Below are 20,684 nucleotides of genomic sequence, written 5' to 3' on the forward strand. Positions count from 1 at the left end.
TCATTTTCTAAAAAGAAGTTTCCATCAATAATGGTTATTGTCTGAAGAAATAATAATATAACACTATTTTTTGTCTTTTAATGACCCTGTAACCCCTTACATCAGAATGGAGTTGGAGCAACTGAATGGAGATGAATGTTAACTGGCCGGATGCCCTTCCTGTCACCAATGCAAAGTTCGCAGCAGATAATTACTCAGATAATTATTGTGAGGATTGAACTCACAGTCTCCTGATCGTGAGGCGAGAGCTCCACCTCTAGGCCACTGCACTACTCAATATTATAACACTATAATGGTATAATATTATAGCAGGGGTGTCAAACTTGCGTCGTCATGGCTGAGTCACGTGACGTATTGCGACTTTTTCCCCTTTGCTAAACTCGGCGTGGGAGTGACCAGCATGTGACGCATCCGGCCCACAGGCCGTGAGTTTGACAGTCCTGTATTATAGTGTTATAATATTATCACATTATAGTACTATTATATATTATAATATTATAACATCCAGAATCCAGGTCTTCAACTGAATACAAAATTGATAGGTGGAGAGAAAGAGACACTGCCAGGTCCTCAGATCCAAAAATGATACATTGACGTTTCTACGTATAAAATGCTCACAACCACAAGATTTGGGAGGTTTTATTTCTATTTATTAAAAAATGTTATATGCTAAAAGACCGATTGAAAGAAAAAAAAAAGAAAAGAAAAAGAAAAAGGGAAAAGAAAAAATAGAAATAGACTTTCTGGTCCAGCTGCCTCTTGGAAAAAAGCAACCTTTGGAACAGCCAGAAACTACAACTGATCCAGGGTACAGCAACATGGATAGTTATGGGCACCCTGTAGTATGCCTATGTAATGTCATTCTTCCACAAGTGATTTGGTCCCAGTAGGTTCCTGGATGCAATTCAAGGTGCAGATTATGACATATAAATCCATTGATAGAACAAGGCCCTGGAGTTTGTGGAACCACCTATCTCCGATAATCTCTGCTCTTTCCAGGGGTGGGCTTCAAAAATTTTAGGAAGGTGGGCTGGTTGCTGGGTGGGCATGGCCATGGTGGGTGTGGCCTAGTTGGCCTCCTGCACCACAGGGGGGGTGTGTGTTTTGCCCTCCCCCGGCTCCGGAGGCTTTGCTCGAGCCTCCGGGAGAGTGAAAACAACCTCCCCAAGCTCCGGAGGCCCTCTGGAGGCTGGAAACAGGCCCTTCCTGAACTTCCAGTAGGCCCATTTTTTGCCCTTCCTAAGCCTCCGTGCGCGCCCTGCACTTACCTGCATCCAAAACAGGCTGTGTGGGGACTCCTGGGAGGGGAGGGGAGGGGTGGGTGGGCAGCCAGGAGTGGATTTTGGGGGTTCTCTGAACTGCACAAAATCTTAGCTAGAGGTTCTTCTGAACCCCTGCGAACCCCCAGCAGCCCACTGCTGGCTCTTTCCATATTAACTTATTTATTTTATTTATTTTAGAAATAAATTTTCCTAAACTTTATGAAGTTTATGAAATTTAATTTATGGACTGAACATGTCCCAGTCCCATCCATAAAATAGGGTCATCTGGTGAGATCCAAAGGGAGGAGGGACAATGAGAGCAAACTGTAAACATAGAGTAAGTTTTTCAATTATATAGCCAATTTGGTGTTTGTTCTTTCAAAAAAAAATCTGATATTTTTTACATTTCTTACGAAGTAATTGGGAAAATGCCATGTTTAAATACTGAGAGAAGCCATTATCACATTTAGTTTGATTCTCAGATGTACCTTTAATGAGTATGGAGTTTGTGCTTATAGGATGCCATTTTACAGCTCTTCCGAAAAGTTCTCCAGGTAATCAGTTAATTGAGATCTCAGCTTACACTTATTAAAGAAGGGAAAATATTAGCTCAGAAATTTGATATGCTGTCAAAGAGACATGTTAATTTAACTGAATGTTACATCAACTTAATGCAATTTTCAAGTTTGGGTGATTATAATTTCAATTCTCAAGGCCCGAAGCTGTGAAGTTTGAAATGCTAGGAAATCCATAGGCCTCTTTTAACTTAAATAAAAAAATATTAAAAAATGGACCATTTGCTTCTTGCATTTTCTGCTCTTTTTAAGAGGTGGCTCAGAACTAGGTTGGTTTTGATCTACTCAGGTTAAATATAAGAGGCAAGACATAAAATACGAGGGTCTTTGATACCTTTGTCAAAAATCAGACATCACAGAGAAAAGGGTGATCCAATCAAGTACAGTACAGGTAGTCCAGTTCATTTAGTGACCGTTTCAAGTTACAACAGACTTAAAAAAAGTGACTTAACTATTTTTCACACTTACGACTGTTGAATCATCTCTGTGGTCATGCTTGGCAACTGACTCATATTTATGACGGTTGCAGTGTCCAGAGGTCATGTGTTCTGCTTTTGGGAACTTCTGACAAGGAAAGTCATTGGAGAAGCCAGATGCAGTGGTGGGCTGCTGCTGGTTCGGACCAGTTTGGGAGAACCGATAGTTGTGATCTGCAGTTGGGCAGGCCTGCCTGCCCTCCGAGGCGCAATCCCATCCTATATCGCTGTGGTTTTGACGCCACACGGATGTGTGGAAGGTTCCGTGAGCGAATTGCCATGTTTTGTAATGCCGCATGCAAGCGCGTGCTCACATTTCTGGTGTTGGGTGAATCGGTTGTTATAGCATGTAATGCCCACCTCTGGCCAGATGCACTTAACAACCGTGTTGCTAACTGAACTGCAATGATTCACTTAACAACTATGACAAGAAAGGTCATAAAATGGGACAAAACTCATTAAACAAGTGCTTCACTTAGAAACAGAAATTTTGGACTCAATTGTGGTCGTAAGTTGAGAACTACTCTATCTTCTCTTCTGAGCACCATAATTGGTATAAACTGAAAGTAGGGACGCGGTGGCTCAGTGGCTAAGACGCTTGTCGATCGAAAGGTTCAGTGGTTCGAATCCCTAGTGCCGCCTAATGGGGTGAGCTCCCGTTACTTGTCCCAGCTTCTGCCAACCTAGCAGTTCGAAAGCACGTAAAAAATGCAAGTAGAAAAATAGGGACCACCTTTGGTGGGAAGGTAACAGCATTCTGTGCACCTTTGGCATTTAGTCATGCTGGCCACATGACCACGGCTCTTCAGCTTTGAAACGGAGATGAGCACCGCCCCCTAAAGTAGAGAATGATTAGCACATATGTGCGAGGGGAACCTTTACCTTTATAAGCTGAAATGATCTTCTATCTCTAATTCCTTAATACACGTAGAGGTAGGTCAGAGCTTGTCTGAATGCCAACAAGAATACATGGATATGTGAAAATTCCAGTGAGACCTTATTGTGGTGAGACATCTTGTGACAAAACAGTCTTGATATGACTGTGTTAACCTGGTGGCTTTCAAGGCGTGTTTTGAAAATCCTGAAGTCTCTTGGAAGCTTATCAGAAGTTTTCACGAAATTATCAGTGAAATTGTGCAGGCTGGCTTGGAAGAAAACATGATCACTCCCATTAATCTTCCTCTGCAACTTGAAGTCTAATCTCCCAAACTGTAACTCTGTCAGAAAGGAACATCATGGTAAGGGATGGTGACAAGTCATATTCTGTAATAAGAAATGTTCTGCAGTCTATAATGGCCTGATACGAAGCCAAACCGTTCAGAATAAGAAATGCTGCAACATCTGGCAACACAGAACCAAAGAAATAAAATAAAAATCATTTGGGGGCTGCTTAGTGCCTTTAAGAGGTTAATAAGATCATAGAATTTTATTTATTATTTATTTATTATTGTGATTTATATGCCGCCCTATCTCCAATGGACTCAGGGCAGCTCACAACAGTAAAATACACAATAACATTAATACAATATAAAATTAAAAAGTCCGAATTAAAACAATTTAAAATCAGTTTTAAAACTATTAAGAAAACCCCCTCATCATCAGTCCAGGCGACGAAATAACCAGGTCTTCAATTTTGTTATTGAAATAATGCAAACATAGCTGGCTTAGTACAGTTATACGTATGGGGCTTACCTAACATTGGTTTTTGTGGCGTACAACCACTATGTGTTGGGAATTGAATAGAAGTACTTTATCTGCAGGCCTACAATGCACAATGGGCATTGAACAAATAAGATTTCGGTAACTTGCGTAATGAGCATTAGCTGTAAGCTTCCATTGAGAGCTGTCAGATTACCACCAGTCAATGGTTGGATCCAATTCATGAGGGAAGAAACTGTTGACCACAAAGTGCACTGTATTAAAATAGATTATACTGTGTGTGCCTGTTTGTGTGTAACTGCATTTCATTGATTACCAGCTGGATACTCGTGCTGTGCTACTTATGACCGTTTTTCACACTGACCATTGTAGCATCCCCATGGTCTTGACAGACTCTCATTGTCGTCATCATCACCAACAAAGCATATCTGGAGAAATAAAGGCTGCTGCTGAGGCCCCGCCATGATACTCCCTATCCTGTGGTAGACCTGCTCCTGCACTTTGAATGTTGGCATAAAATTTCCCTCCTTCACCTCTCTGGCTCCAAAAGACATCATTTGGAAGAATCCGTTGTACTTCCGGGCAGCAGAAAGACAATCTTTCCCCTTTAACTGGTGTTACAGTAGAAGGAACAGATTCATCTGAACTGAGGAGGTCAGTGTAAGAAGTGATTTGGGGTTGGGACACTATGCAGGAGAAATTCGGTTCACAATCCGTTGGCTCAGTGGTGGTCGGTGATTGAAACTCATAAGGAAATATCTCTCCCACCTTCTTAAGTTTGGAAGCAGTTCCATGGGTGAAAGGAGTAGACATTTTGGTGAGGTAGCAACATTTAGTACTGTAAGGAGTCCCAGACTGCTCCTGAGTGAAGGAGTGGAACATCTGCTAGTTCGAACTGAGGTAATGGAATGTGAGGCAAGTGGCAGTTGGAACTTTTCAGGTGGAGAGGGGGAGTAACAGTAACAGAGTTGGAAGGGACCTTAGAGGTCATCTAGCCCAACCCCCTGCTCACGCAGGAGACCTAGTAGAACATCTAACTCCTTAGCATCAGAGCGTGTTAATATAATGTATATGAATATACTGTATATGAAATACTAATGATCTGATGGTCATTTTTAAAAATCTTTTCTTAGCAAGCACCTAGAAGCCAAGAGGAACGTACGTGCCAAATTTTAAGTTTGTAGGCTTTACCGTTCTGGAGATTCCATGATGAGTGAGTGGATTTCGCTTTTACATATATAGATATAGGGCAGGTCCATAACTGAACCTAGAATGTTGGTCGTTAGACATTCTGGTCATTAAGCAAGACAGCTACGTGGCTGCCTTGCTCAATGCCAACAATCCCACCTCTCTCCATTGTAGTCGTTAAGAGATTGCATTTACAATAAATCAAATCAAATCCAATTTCATTTTTAGGTTGGCACTTTTCCCTGTTTTGGAGGTTGCCTCCTGAGATCTTCCTTAGTAGCCTCAGCTCTTCAACCTTATACTAAGAGAGTCCAATCTTAGCAACTTTAAGACTTGTGGACTTACTGGCTTGGGAGTTCTGGGAGTTGAAGTCCCCAGGTCTTAAAGTTGCCAAGGTTGGACTGTGAACACTCTGCCTTATACCATCCTAGTCAAATGGTTGTCTAGTCTGGACTTTACGGTGAATGACTTATCTTAAGGCTCAGCTTGCTAGAGATCTTTGGGTCATAGGCCACAGTTCTATTTATTCTTTTTTTTTACAAACTTCACTGAGTTATGCTTAGCTAACTTGAGGATTTGCAGAAGTCCTGTCAAAATGAAGCAGAGAAGGTGATAAGGAAAATGTGCAGAAATGAATAGATTAGCATTAGCAATTAAAGAGAAAGAGCAAACTGAATATTATGTGATATGGGAAGTATTTTATCAATGGTTGGAGAATAAAAATGGAGTTTGGAAATGAAGGAGACCAAAAATAAGTAGAAAATATATTTAAGAAAGAGTTATAAATAAGATGAAAATTGTTGGTATATGTACGAAGAGAATCATGATATTTGATGTTAATATGGTATTATTACTGAAAGATGCTAAGAAGAAAACAGGAAATTTTACAATATTTAAATGTGTAATACACTTAACATATTATAAAATTAATGTGAATGTGAATGTGAAAGATGTGATAAATGAGGAACGATGTAGCACAGAGATGTATGTATCCAGATGACACACTGCATAAGGAAAGATGGAATGTTTTATCTTTATTTTTTTTTAAAGAAAAAAAAATTTAAAAAAATGAAGTCAGCTACTCAAGAGATTTAGAGGGGGAAATTCTCTTCCTCATTGTCTCTCTGTTTCTCTTGCAGCTCAGACAGTATTTTAGATCATCCCCCTCCCTCCTTGAATTTTAGCTCTTCCAACTATCACATAGCAGGCAGGAAATATCTTCTTCACTAGCGACATTTCATAATCAGAGCATTTGTGAGGGGTTGTCTTAGCATATCAACTTCCTAGCTCCTGGAGAAGAGCCGCGGTGGCGCAGTGGTTAGAATGCAGTACTGCAGGCTACTTCTGCTGACTGCCAGCTGCTGCAATTTGGCAGTTCGAATCTCACCAAGCTCAAGGTTGTCTCAGCCTTCCATCCTTCTGAGGTGAGTAAAATGAGGACCCAGATTGTTGGGGGCAAAGAGGCTGACTCTGTAAACCGCTTAGAAAGGGCTGTAAAAGCATTGTGAAGCGGTATATAACTCTAAGCGCTATTGCTATCTGCCCTATACAGTTAGTGTTTGACTTACAACCATTCATTTAGTGATCATTCGAAGTTACAACGGCACTGAAAAAAAGTTACTTGCCACCTGTTCTCATACTTATGACCGTTGTAACTATCTTGTGATCAAAATCCAGGTGCTTGGCAAACCGACATGTATCTGTGACAGTTGCAGCATTGCCATTTCTGACCTTCCCTACCAGTGTCTGACAAGCAAAGTCAGTGGGGAAGCCGAATTAGTTTAACAACCATACGATTCACTTAACATCTGCAGTGATTCACTTAACAACCATGGCAGAAAAGTTCATAAACTAGGGCACAGTCTACTGAATAACTGCCTTGCTTAGAACAGAAATTCTGGTCCTGAACTGTAGTTGTAAGTCAGCGACTAGCTGTACTTTAAACAAACTGATTTCCTGTTGGGTCAGTAATTGTAACCCACCAACAAAATATAATAATTGATACTAAACATTTAGGATGAATTTTTTTCAACGTATTTTTTTTTTTAATTAAAAGTTGTGGAAGCATATATTCACTACACTTCTCCAACAGGAAGTTAAAATTACCCGTGCATATATTAGCACCAATGTAAGCAGGATTCTACTTTTAAACATAAGAAAAGGTTAAAGAGAGGGGCTCCTTTCAGCATATTTAAATGCTATCGATATTTAAATTGCATGCATGCAATAGAGGTAAAAATGCAAAGCACACATACACACCTCTCTGCATCGCCAGCCAAATCAAAAGCTGTCAAAACATTGTGTTGCTTCACACAAGTATTATTCAGAATTGCTGAAACTTATTTTTTAGGTAGTTATTCTCTACCTAACCCTCTCCATTCACCTTTAAAAAAAAACAAAAAACGCTCATATAATGTGGTATGGTAGTGTCGGAAGAAACATCTTTCTGGGTTCAGTTCCAAGTGGGGAGAAAGACACATGGAAACATGGTGGCTGTTTGGAAAGATGGTTTTAATGGTGGACAGGATCACATGCCTTGAAGATGTTGGTGTTGTGGTCCGCCCGCAGCCTGCGGAGCTGGCAGCGGAGTCGGACAGCGATGAGGCCTGAGGAAGAACATGGGCCAGTCCTGGAGGCTGGGGAAGGCCCGGATGAGGGCTCTGCGTCAGAGGCAGAGATGGGGCCAGGGCCATCGGGGAGTGATATGCGGATTCCAGAGCCTCCAGAGGCTGACAGTAGAGAGGCAGAGGAACAGAGAAGCCTGTTCCTAGTGCACGTATGAGAAGAGCTGCCAGAAGGCAGGAGCAGATAAAGCAGAGAGGACGACTTGGGAGTAGGGCCAAGAGATGATTGGCCTCTCCCATAAGGCTTAAAAGACCAGCAACGGCTCTTGGCCTCTTTGCCAGAAAACAATGTTGAGAGATTTGCTTCTTGTTTCATTGTATTCATTTCTTGTCGGCGTCTTCTACTTCTGAACTTTTGCCAAGAAAAGCCTTCGGCAGTTTGCCTAATTATCCCAAGGTCAGTGATAAACTGAGGAATGGTGTTTTGAAGAATTTGCTTTAATTTAGTTTGCTGAGAATGAGTTAATTCTCAGCTGTTCTAATAAAGTCTGTTTGTTTTCGAACTGTTTGTATTTAATACTAACTACTTGGGTCTGGGTCACAGCAGTTGGGTGAAGAAAAAAAAGTGCAGAGATGCTGAGAATGCCTGGGTTTTATGCCCTCTCTGGGCTTTTGAATTTGAGCTTGTATTCTGATTGATTGTCAGACTCCCATGGGGTCATGCAGGGGCAACTCTTTAGGCTGTCCTGAGTCCCAGGCATGGTTGAGCCTTGCTGGGTGATGTAATCTTCCCAGGTGCCATGTGGTGAGATGGGTAGAGGGCTAATCCTACCTTTGTTGGATCTTGGGTGAGGGCATTTGCCTATGAATAGACCTAGCTATCTCTTTATCTCTTAAGTGCTGACATCTGCTGTGGGCTATTGAGGATGGTGGGGGCTACTAAGACTGAATCTGTTTCCTGCCTTAAAACATGTTTCTCCATTTCTCATCCAGGGAAATATAATATTCTGTCTTTTTAATATTTCCTAGAATATTTCATTTTTCTAGGAGAGGGGTGGGTGCTAACTTCCTACAGTAGTTAATATTTTTGACCAAGTTTGCAAGATCCAGGTTCAAGTTAAGTCTCAGCCATGGAAACTCCAGTCTCTGCCTCTCTGCCAACATCTTTCAGGTTTGTTGGAATAAATTTGCAGGGGCAGGGAACTATGGCCCCTTTATGATCTGTGGACTTCAACTCCCAGAATTCCTGCTGGCTCCTGATGATTGGCCCAAACTAACAAAGGTGGCTTTCATGCATAAGGTGGGAACTAGAACTCACAGTCTCTTGATTTCTAGCCTGGTGCCTTAACCACTAGACCAAACTGATTCCCTCAAGGTTTGGAGGGGTGCTATACAGGAGTAGGATTCAGCCGGTTCAGACTGGTTCGGGCAAACTGGTAGTTCCGATGATCAGCTGGCCCCGCCCACCCACCCCTGCCCTATCCTGTCCGTGCTAGGAGGAGACTCTATGGTGGGGGAACCAGACTTCTGGTTGGCTCCAGAATTGAATGGGGGCCTTCCGGTTAGGACTTTTGTGGCTCTTTGAGTGTTTAAGGTTGCCGACCCCTGACATAAGATGAGCATTTGGGGGGCGTTGACGTTTGCTGTGGATGTTGCAGGAAGCACACTTGTGACAATTAAATCACAGCACTAATAGCAACGATATTGATTGTACTTTCATAATTTAATGTGCATTTCAATTAGGGTTATTTTTGTCCAGGCCTGGCCTTCTTTTTGGAGTACGGTCCTCCTCATGTTAAATACGTCCTACTTTGCTGTGATAAAAAACAAAAAACAAAAGGACTGCTGTTCTTGAAGAACAGTATGGAAAGAACTGAATGCATTTGCCACAAAAGCCTCAAAAATCATTAAATGGAACTTGAAAGGAAATTGATAGTTTCAGTTCAGCTGGTAATGATGGATGTCAGAAAACTCGCACGGTTCCAATTTACATAATTGTATGGATAATCCGTACCAGTGTGCAAAAAGGGTGCTCTCGTTCCAGAAAGGATCAAGGAAGACTAGGGCTCTTGACATCCATCCTGAAAGTTTAACCTGATTTTAATGGATATTCTATGTCATGTTGATCCTCTCCGGTGCGTGGCAGAATGGAAAGGGGGACATTAAGGCATTTATCTACCAAAGTAAGTGCCTCAATCTGCCACTCCAACCCAGCCTAATGGAAGGCCTCTTTCGTTTAATTGGCAGGTGGCTGCTTTTCCAGCGATCTAACAAGCCTTATTTTTAGAATCCAAAACTTGGCAGTTCACTCCACCTTCTGCTCACCTGCTTGCCCAACCCTTAGCAAGGTTAGATGTCGAATCAACAGTATCGAATTATGATGTTATTTCAAAGTGGTTTGGACAGCTAGTCTTAACTTCGTTTTAATTGAGTCTTGCAGCATTAGGTAAACCTCTTAAACCAGAGTGGGTGAACTCACATGGAGATATTTTTTTTCTCTCCAAAAGATAAAGATATCCTCTGGCTAAATGAGATTCCTGTGGCTTGGTGGTCATATGGACATCCATGCAATTTTGTTAGCAACAACACAATATTTTGATATTGCTTCTTTTAAGATATTTTTCTCTTTCACAGTCTAGCTTCCAACCTGAGGGTTCCTTCGTGGCTTTCTAGCCAAGCATTATCCAGGCCCAAGCAGGCTTAGCTTCCAAAGCTAGGCAAAGCTAGCCAGGGGCTATCAAGTGGCAAGGCACCGTGCCACAAATTATAGTTACACTGCAAAAGGTTTAAGCCATTTAAACATCATTTAAGTCACTACTTGCTTATCTCATTGCTTATTACTACTGTAATGCTCTCTACATGGGGCTCCCCTTGAAGAGCACTCGGAAGCTCCAACTGGTCCAGAATGCGGCCACGCGGGTAATTATGGGTGCAACCCGTTGCGCCCATGTAACACCTTTCCTGTGCGAGCTGCACTGGCTCCCAGTGGTCTTCTGGGTGCGATTCAAGGTGTTGGTTACCACCTTTAAAGCACTCCATGGCTCAGGACCTGGGTTCCTACGAGACCGCCTTCTGCCACCGATAGCCTCCCACCGTCCAGTTCACTCCCACAGAGAGGGACTCCTCAGGGTGCTGTCGGCCAAATTATGTCGGCTGGTGACACCCAGGGGGAGAGCCTTCTCTGTGGGAGCTCCTGCCCTTTGGAACGAACTGCCCCCGGACATACGCAAGATCTCTGACCTCCGAGTTTTCCGCTGTGCTCTTAAGACCCTGCTCTTCTGACAGGCAGGGCTAGCTTCATAAATTGAGTTTTAAATTTGGAATTCTTAAATTTTTGGGTTTTTTAGTTAATTGGCCTTAAATGTAATACTTTTAATAATTTTTTAAATTTAAATTGCGATATTTGTATTGTGTTTTTACCTGGCTGTACACCGCCCCGAGTCCTTCGGGAGAGGGGCGGTATAGAAATAAAATTATCCTTATCCTTATCTTTATCACTATTCAGCGATTTGACAGATCAAGTGAGAAGTATTTATATTCTTTGTGTGTGGATGTGGGTGTCAGTGGGTATGGGTGGGTGGGTGCATGCATGCAAGGAATATAAATCCTTCCATTCTCCATCATTTTGTTAGAACTGAAGAAGCTTCTTGGATGAGAAGTGAAACTTCTTCAAGAAAAAACAATTGATCAATTTCCATCTATTATTGTCTGGCCTTCGGGTACCTGGGAAAATAGTTTGACCCCTTCCTCTCTGTGACAGCCCCTCAAGTATTGGAACCAGGGGTGAAATCCAATTTTTTTCCCTACCGGTTCTGTTGGCGTGGCTTGGTGGACATGGCAGGGGAAGGATACTGCAAAATCCCCATTCCCTCCCCACTCCTGGGGGAAGGATATTGCAAAATCTCCATTCCCACCTCACTCTGAGGCCAACCAGAGGTGGTATTTGCTGTTTCTCCGAACTACTGAAAATTTTCACTACCGGTTCTCCAGAACCTGTCAGAACCTGCTGAATTTCACCCCTGATTGGAAGACTGCTATCATGTCTCCCCTGGTCCTTCTCTTCACTAGACTAGCCATGCCCAGTTCCTGTAACCGTTCTTCATATGTTTTAGTCTCCAGTCCCCTAAGTTTCCTTCCTTCCACTAGCACTGAATATTTTTTTTTCCAGAGAGCTTGGTCTTTGCTTTATGTATCTGAAGTAGGATAATTTGAGCCTGATCATTTGTGTCTCTCGTTGGTAAAGTTAGAGCCAAAGTGGTAAAGCAAAGAGAAAGGGTCAAAAGGGACAATAGAAGCTGCGGCTGCAAAAGCAATGATATCCAGCTATCAAAAGCATTGACTGCAAGTTTTTTCCATCCCGAACTGAATGGATCATTCATGGGAGATGGCAGGCTTTAAATTGCACACCTTCATCTCTTCTTTATCTGGACATTAAAACTCAGCATCTTGCTTTTTTTAAAAAAAAAAAACCCACTCATTTCAATGCTTCCTCTTTTATTTTTGGTGTTCTTATCACAAAAGTTCCCAAAGTTTGAATACAAGGACCATGTTTCACTTCTCAGAAACATTCCAGATTCCTGCTGATTTGGAATCTGAAGCTGGCGCACTATTGTTCTTGTGATCAGGGCAGTCAAAGCCTTTCCGAAATGCTCTTTGACAACCGGAGGCAGCGGGGGAGGCTCCAGCCTAATTGATCCAAATTGATCCAAAATCATCTTAACAAAAGCACCAGCCTGACATGAGAATTAAGGAACGAATGCCAGAAAGCTTGTGCAAACCCTGCGTTTCCATCATTATCGTCTCTAATTATGCTCTCCCGCTTTTAAATCAACCTCAGGGGTCAGGTCACAGCACGTTCGCAACTTCCTTTTTAAGTCCCTTTCTCTTTTTGGCAGCAGTGTTTCCAATCAAGCCCATTCAGCCAGACAAAACTTCACATTCTTGAAGTCATTTTGAGTCGCAGAGGCAGTCAAAGAGGGGGAAAGAAAAAGAAGGATGGAAAGTGTTTGTGAAGGTCAGATGTGGTAATTTTTTAGCCTCCCAGGTCACCACCTCACCACGGAAAGCCTGAAAGGACTCTTGAACTCAGGGCTAGGAGATCAAAGGAAAGGTGGAATGTACTATGGAACATTGCTGGCCTCACTATTCATTCTGTGCACTTTGGAACATCCTATCTTCGGTGGTGAGGCCAACCGCCAGTCTTCTGGTTTTCCAGAAAAGTATTAAGTTCTGGAGTAGCAGCAAAATGACGGAAAGCTAGTGACTGGAAGTCTGTGAAGCAGACATCTGAAAGCAAAAGTCAAAGGCCTTGCATAGAAACCTACTCAACAAAATACACAAAGTACTTCGCTGCCACAAAGAAGAGAGGGTCAACTTTTTTTCCAAAGCACCTGAAGGCAAAGACAAGAAACAATGGATGGAAACTAATCAAGGAGAGAAGCAACCTGGAATGGAGAAGAAAGTTCCGAACAGTAAGAACAATAAACCATTTAACAGGCTTGCCTTCAGAAGTTGTGGGTGTTTCATCACTGGAGATTTTTAAGAAGAGACTTGTCTGAAATTGTATAGGGTCTTCTGCTTGAGCAGGGGGTTGGACTAGATGACCTCCAAGGTCCCTTCCAACTCTATTCTGATTGAAATATATTCCTTAAACAGGATTTTAGTTTAAGCAGGATATTGTTACATCTTAATTTTCAATCATTTCTATTTATGTGAAACTTCTGATCAAATTCTGTAGCTAGTTTTTTTTTTTTTTTAAATCTAGGCTAGGACTAGAACAGCGGTCTCAAACTCGATTTCATTGAGGTCTGCATCAGGGTTGTGTTTGACCTTGGGGGGGGCAGGGTGTGTGTGGCCAGGGGGGGGCATAGCCAGCTCAACGTCATTCTTGTCAGTGGCACCTGTAGTGGCCCGAGTGCTCTGCCAGAGAAAATGGGCTTCCGAGCTCTGTTTTTGGCTGCAACGGCCTCCTGCCAGCAAAAACAGAGCTCAGGAAGGCTGTGTGCGGCCCTCCAGAGTGTGGATTTCACTGGCAGAGGCACCACGGGACGGTCCTTTGCTGTTTCCAGGATGGCCCTGCGGGCCAGATCTAAACACCCTGTGGGCCAGATATGGCCCCTGGCAGGAATGTTATTCTCTTACCTTCACTACCATTTCGCAAATGTGAGCGTGCGTGATGATGTCCGGGCAGGTGGGCAGAGCCTCCTGCAGCCGCCGCTACCAGTTTGCCCGAACCAGGTAGAACTGGCTGAATACTACCACTGGCCCCCAGATGTTGAGTTTGACATCCCTGGACTAGAAGCAATGCGTGGAAGTTACTCATAGGGTTAACCAACCTGGAACTAAGGAGAAATTTCCTGACAGTGAGAACCATTAATCAATGGAACAGCTTGCCTCCCAAAGTTGTGGGTACTCCATCTCTGCAGGTTTTCAAGAAAAGATTAGATAATCATTTGTCCATAGTATGGTCTCCTACCTTGGCCAGGGATTTGGATTAGAAAAACTCCAAGGTCTCTTCCAGCCCTATGATTCTACAATTAACATGAGAGTCTAAAAAGATGATGCAGCCTTGGGGTGGTGGCTTGCGGGCACTCCCACATTAATCTTTTAGCCTTTTGAATTTTTAACTTTGATTTTTATTCTGACTTGTAAGCTTTAGCGTCTTCTTAACTTTGTTTTTAATGTGTGATTTTATTCATAGGGTTATGTTTATTCTATTGTACTTATTAATTCAATTTCTATAGCCGACCAACTCAACCAAGTGACTCTAGGCGGCTTAGAATTCCAAAATTCTGAAACAATTTAAAAGAGATTAAAGAGATTAAAGCAAATAAAAACATCCACAAAGTAAATAAATATAAACAGCAGCCATGATGATTAATCAACTGATAGTACTGTAGAGCCAAGTAATATGGTTCTAGCCATAACCATATTTCTATGGCTTTATTAGAAACAAGTAACTGGTTTTTAGGTGTTTTTTTATATTGTTGTAAACCACAGTGCAGTGAGAAGTGTAGAAATTTGATACGTACATGCATACGTGCATGCCTCTTTTAGGTAGTTTCTGCTGCATTTCTGTTAACACCAGGGATGAACATCTCAATGTTCAAACATTGGAGATCTCAGAATGTAGATAAAACAACTAGATTGGTTCGTTGGTTGGTTTTGCAGCAGTGACATCAGTTTGCCTCTAGGTTTCACTCAATACAGGGAAGAGTAATCCCTGCAATCCCTTCCATACCATCACTTCCTTTTTCTTCTCCCATCCATCTCACAAATCTCCTAGGTCTCTTTCCTCCTCCAATTTAAGAGTAAAGGTAAAAGCTCCCCTCGCACATATGTGCTGGTCGTTCTCGACTCTAGAGGGCGGTGCTCATCTCCATTTCAAAGCTGAAGAGCCAGCGCTGTCTGAAGACGTCTCCGTGGTCATGTGGCTGGCATGACTAAACGCCAAAGGCGCACGGAACGCTGTTACCTTCCCACCAAAGGTGGCCCCTATTTTTCTATTTGCATTTTTAGGTGCTTTTGAACTGCTAGGTTGGCAGAAGCTGGGACAAGTAATGGGAGCTCACCCCGTTACGCGGCACTAGGGATTTGAACCGCTGAATTGCCGACCTTTCGATCGACAAGCTCAGTGTCTTAGCCACTGAGCCACCTCCAATTTAGCCCAAGTCTAATGGATGTGGCTGATCATTTTACTTTTGTCTTTAAATGCCGGTTTCTTCTACTGATTAAAACAAACCAATTTCTTACCTTAAAGTTTCAAACTTGATATCATACAAAACTTCATACTTATATCACTGAAAATACCAGGGTCTAGTTATAAAATCTAATCTACAATAGGCATGGTGAAGAAAAAAAAACCCAAAAGAAAACAATTCAGAACATTTAAATATCCTCAATGAAACACATTTAGAAAATGATCATTATTGATGTCTTATAGCCAGTACATTAGTGCATATCTTTTATCCATATTCATGGATATACTATAAACATATACTGTTTATATGGACACTATCCTCACAATCGATACAAAAGCTACAAGTGGTGCAAAAAGCCATAGAAAGATACATGTTTAGCATTACAAGATAGAAAACACTCCATATGGATTAGAGAATAAATAAAATATACAATATTATCAAGAGAGCAGTGGTGGGTTCCTCCCAGTTCTGCAAAGCCGGTAGCGGTGACGATAGGACGTCACCGAACCAGTTCTGCCCCCCCCCACCCCCCCACGTTATTCTTACCTTTTATTTGGCCCCACCCCCAATCTATTGCTGCCTTCTGAGTCCCAGCTGATCTGCTAGAAGGAAAAAAGCTGTTTAAACTCTTGCCGCGGGGCTTCAAAGGGCCGCCCTACAGCTGATCAGTGTTAAAAGGCTGTGTGCTGGTAGACGGGTGCCTCCAAAAACAAATGGGTAGACCGGTGCCTGCAAAAATAAATGAGTAGACCAATGCCTGCAAAAATAAATGAGTAGACCAGTGCCTGCAAAAATAAATGAGTAGGCCAGTGCCTGCAAAAATAAATGGGTAGACCGGTACAGCTCTGCAAGCAGTTAAAAGCCTGGTAGACCAGTACCTCTGCTAAATCCTAAAGAATTGTTACATGACTATCAAGCCACACCCACAAAATAAGCCACGCCCACAGAACCGTTAGTAAAAAATGTTAGAACCCACCCCTGCAAGAGAGTGAAAGAATTGAAATGGAAATGGGCTGGTCACATAGCTAGAAGCACTGATGGAAGGTGGACCAAGACATTGGTAGAATGGATCCCACTTGATCAAAAGCATCCACGAAAGAGACCTAAAACAAGATGGATTGACAACCTCAGCAAGTATTTTGGGCCCAATTAGCAAAAGAAAGTTCAGGACCATATCATTTGGAAACATATGAAAGAGGCCTTTCATCCTGCAGTGGACAGACAATGATATCCATATTGTCATTTTTGTGAAGTTTCTTTTGAATCTCCTGAAATCCAATCTACTCTATAGGCCTTCCATCCAGATGCTAACCAGGGTTGATCTTGCTTGACTTCTGATCCGAGACCTATTACTTTGAAGATTTTTCCAAATGTGTGCTTCTTTCATAAAAGACCATTTTTTCACATGCCAAAGAAGAGGTAACAAACCCGTCAATAATCCTGATTATTAGAATAATACAAATACATTAACAGGGAAATATAACCATATATACATTGATTACATTCAATGCCTATTAATCCAGTATTGTCAAAATAAGACTGCAGAAATCAGAAGTGCATTTGGTACAATCACTGCAAAAACAGCAGAAAATATTCTTGTTATTTTCAGGCTTTGCAATTACCTAGGAGGACATGCCTAGAAATTTCCCTGACACTGGTTGGAAAGTCCATTTTGTGAACTATCTCTTCCTGATCTCTCCCTTCATGCAGCCTCCATGAAAAGGCTCCAGACGGAATACTGGAATCATTTGTTTCCATTACACACATCAAATGGAGGATTCCATTAACCATCTCCTTATTAAGCCAAGACAATTAAACATTAGGGTTATCGAGTTGATGATGATGTGGATGCCTGACTCCTAACTAATCATCTATCATCATCATCATCATCTGGAAGGGATCTTGGAGGTCTTCTAGTCCAACCCCCTACTCAAGCAGGACACCTTATACCATTTCAGACAAGTGGCTGTCCAGTCTCTTTTTAAAAGCTTCCGGTGATGGAGCATCCACAACTTCTGGAGGCAAGTTGTTCCATTGGTTGATTGTTCTCACTGTTTAGAAATATCACTTAGACTTATATACCACTTCAGAATACTTTACAGCCCTCTCTAAGTGGTTTACAGAGTCAGCATTCTGCCTCCAACAATCTGGATCCTCATTTTACTGACCTCAGAAGAATGGAAAGCTGAGTCAACCTTGAGCCAGTCAGGATCGAACTCCTGGCTGGAGGCAGAATTAGCCTGCAACACTGCGCCATCATGGTTCCCATTCAATCTAAGTCTAAAAGTTATGAGTGGAGTCACACAAAACATTAAACCAAAACCGAGCAAACCACATTACCGCTTAGTAGAATGCATGAATTCAACTGTTATGGTTACTGAAGCATGGCATAATGGCATAATATGTTGACTGACCCAAGCAATTCTAGCTCGTGCAACTTAAATTTCATGCAACATTTATTATGCTGAGTGACCACAGCCTTGAAATGACCAGATTTAAGAAAATCCCAGGACAATATTCCAGAATCCAGCTAGTAATATGCAGCAGACTTCTCTGTGCTGTTAATATTATCTGGATAGCTTTAAACAAACACGAAAGCATTGACAAACAACAAAGCAAGTGAATACATTCATAAAAGAGGGTAAAAAATTTAACAGCTCCTCAAACATACAATTCACCTCAAGTCCTTTCTACTAGGCTCAGAAACAAATTAGAAACCAGAATTGGTATTTTACTTAATGGGTTACATGTCCCCTAGTAAAGACAACCTGTTAAAATCTTAGTTATCAACTGAAGTTTCTAAGCTTTTTATTAAAAGCAGCCTCAGAGAGAATTCATTGCAGTCAACCAGATACAATGCAATTAAAGTAGGAACAGACAATGTGTGTCCCATAGCTACCAATGCGCTTGCCAATTCTGACTTCGCCATCTGCTCTTTGAATCCAATTTTTTATGACTTTTTTTTTTTAAAAAAAGAGACATTGGCACGTTGGAACCCAAAATGTCACTTCCAATATCTCCTTCTTTCCTGCCCTTATATATAGTATTTACTCATTTGGACAATATTTTAAAATAAAATAATGGATGAGTGTCAGTGGTGGGAGTCAAATGGTGTAACAACTGGCTCGCTGAGCGCTCACTTCGCTCGCCCACGCACCAAACACGTGTTCCGCATGCATGCAGTGTGTTTGTAAACAGTTCTAAAACTTACCTTCTGCTGCAGCCCCAGTGAGTAAAACAGCTGGGGCAGGGCAATCCACTCTGCCGTGCCTATCAGCTGGGCTTCAAACAAAGGAAATATAGGTCGGTATAGTGCAGGGGCGGGCACACGCGCCCAGCTGATCGTCAGAGCAAACCAGTCCAAACTGACTGAATCCCACCCCTGATGAGTGTGGGCCAATGAAATTTGCGAAGATCCTCACCTCTCTCTCTCTCTCTCTCTCTCTCTCTCTCTCTCTCTCTCTCTCTCTCTCTCTCTCTCTCTCTCTCTCCCCCACCCCCACAGACACACACACTCCTAAAGATAAAACTGAGCTTTCTAGAACATTTTTGGGAGGCCACAGAAAGTACTGTGGGGAAATGTCACCAGTTTAACCTTCTGAGATATGAGTGTTCAGTGATTGGCTAAAGCTACCATGATATCTATTTAGGAATACAGAGTGTCATATGGCTACTATTTTGGGAGAATACGCTCTCTTTATGTTTTTGAATTTATGCTACAATTTTGTAAGCTATCCTGGGAAAAAAATAGTTTTGATGGGTGGCATGTACATTTTAAAAAAGAAAAAAGACATGCTCTTAAAATTCCGAATCCATTTATTTATTTAATTTTTAATCTCACCTCTATTACTTTATACATAACTCAAGATGAGGAACATTAACTAGGAAGAACATATCCTCCCTTCTCCTATTTTCTCCACAACAACAGTGAGATGGGTTGGGCTGAGAGAAAGTAATTGGCCCAAAGTAACCCAGCCAGCTTTCATACCTAAGGTAGGACTAGAATTCACAGTCCCCTGGTTTCTAGGCCTTAACCACTAGGCCAAATTGGCTCTGTATGTATAAAACATTTGTATAATACATAACCATAAGGAAGGCTGAGCGTCAAAGAATTGAGACCTTTGAACTCTGGTGCTGGAAAAGATTCTTGTGAGTCCCTTGGACTGCAAGGCAATCAAACCAGTCAGTCCTAGAGGAGATAAACCCTGACTGCTCTTTAGAAGGCCAGATCCTGAAGATGAAACTCAAATACTTTGGCCACTTAATGAGAAGGAAGGACTCACTGGAGAAGAGCCTAATGCTGGGAATGATTGAGGGCAAAAGAAGAAGGGAACAGCAGAGAATGAGGTGGCTGGATGGAGTCACTGAAGCAATCAATGTGAGCTTAAATGGACTCCAGATGATGGTAGAGGACAGGAAGGCCTGGAGGAACATTGTCCATGGGGTCGCAATGGGTCGGACACAACTTCGCAACTAACAACAACATAATACAAACATGTCTATCAGCCTAGAAAAAGCTGCCTATCAAAACTGAAGCATATGTTACTATAAGCAGATTTATGATGTCCATGAAAAGGATGAATTTGAAAACTATCATCTCTTGCAATTATCCATATTTAGGGCAGAAGTCAGCAACATCCAGTGGAATGTAATTCTGCTAAACAATCACTGTTCAACCTAGGGTGGATTAAATTTCAATAGGTTTGTTCGCCTACTCTCTATTACTATCAGTCACAGATCAAATGTTGTCCATTTTGTCAACATAAAAGCTACAAAGATTTATCTTGTTTTCATTGGAAAGGGAATTTATGCATCTGTCTTTAACAGGTAGGATTTATGTGTTCAGAAATGCTGAATTTTCAAATATTGGCCTGCTTTATCTTCCCAGCAAAGCACTGGAACAGACTTCAATCTAGTTTGCAGTGGTCTTCATTCCATGCTCAAGTCTGAAAAATGTCCATTGTATCTCTGAACTGTGCAAGATGATGGGCATGATGAAACAAGACAAATCACACCCTTTTTACATATGCATCAACTACAAGTTATGGACAGGGGTGAAATGCTCCCAATTCTGACCAGATCGCCTGATCCGGTAGCTATGGCAATGGGTGGTTCAGAGAACCGGTAGCAGAAATCCCTGGTTTTAATGCTTTTAAAAGGCTCTGACGATCCCAGCTGAGCTGCAGGATCATCAGAGGCTTTTTTTTACACTTTTAAAAGCATATTTTTCTACAAATGCTTTTAAAAGTAAAAGAAAAAA

Source organism: Pantherophis guttatus, chromosome 3 (assembly GCF_059756535.1).
Source record: "Pantherophis guttatus breed Tessera chromosome 3, ASM5975653v1, whole genome shotgun sequence".
Taxonomy (NCBI): Eukaryota; Metazoa; Chordata; class Lepidosauria; order Squamata; family Colubridae; genus Pantherophis; species Pantherophis guttatus.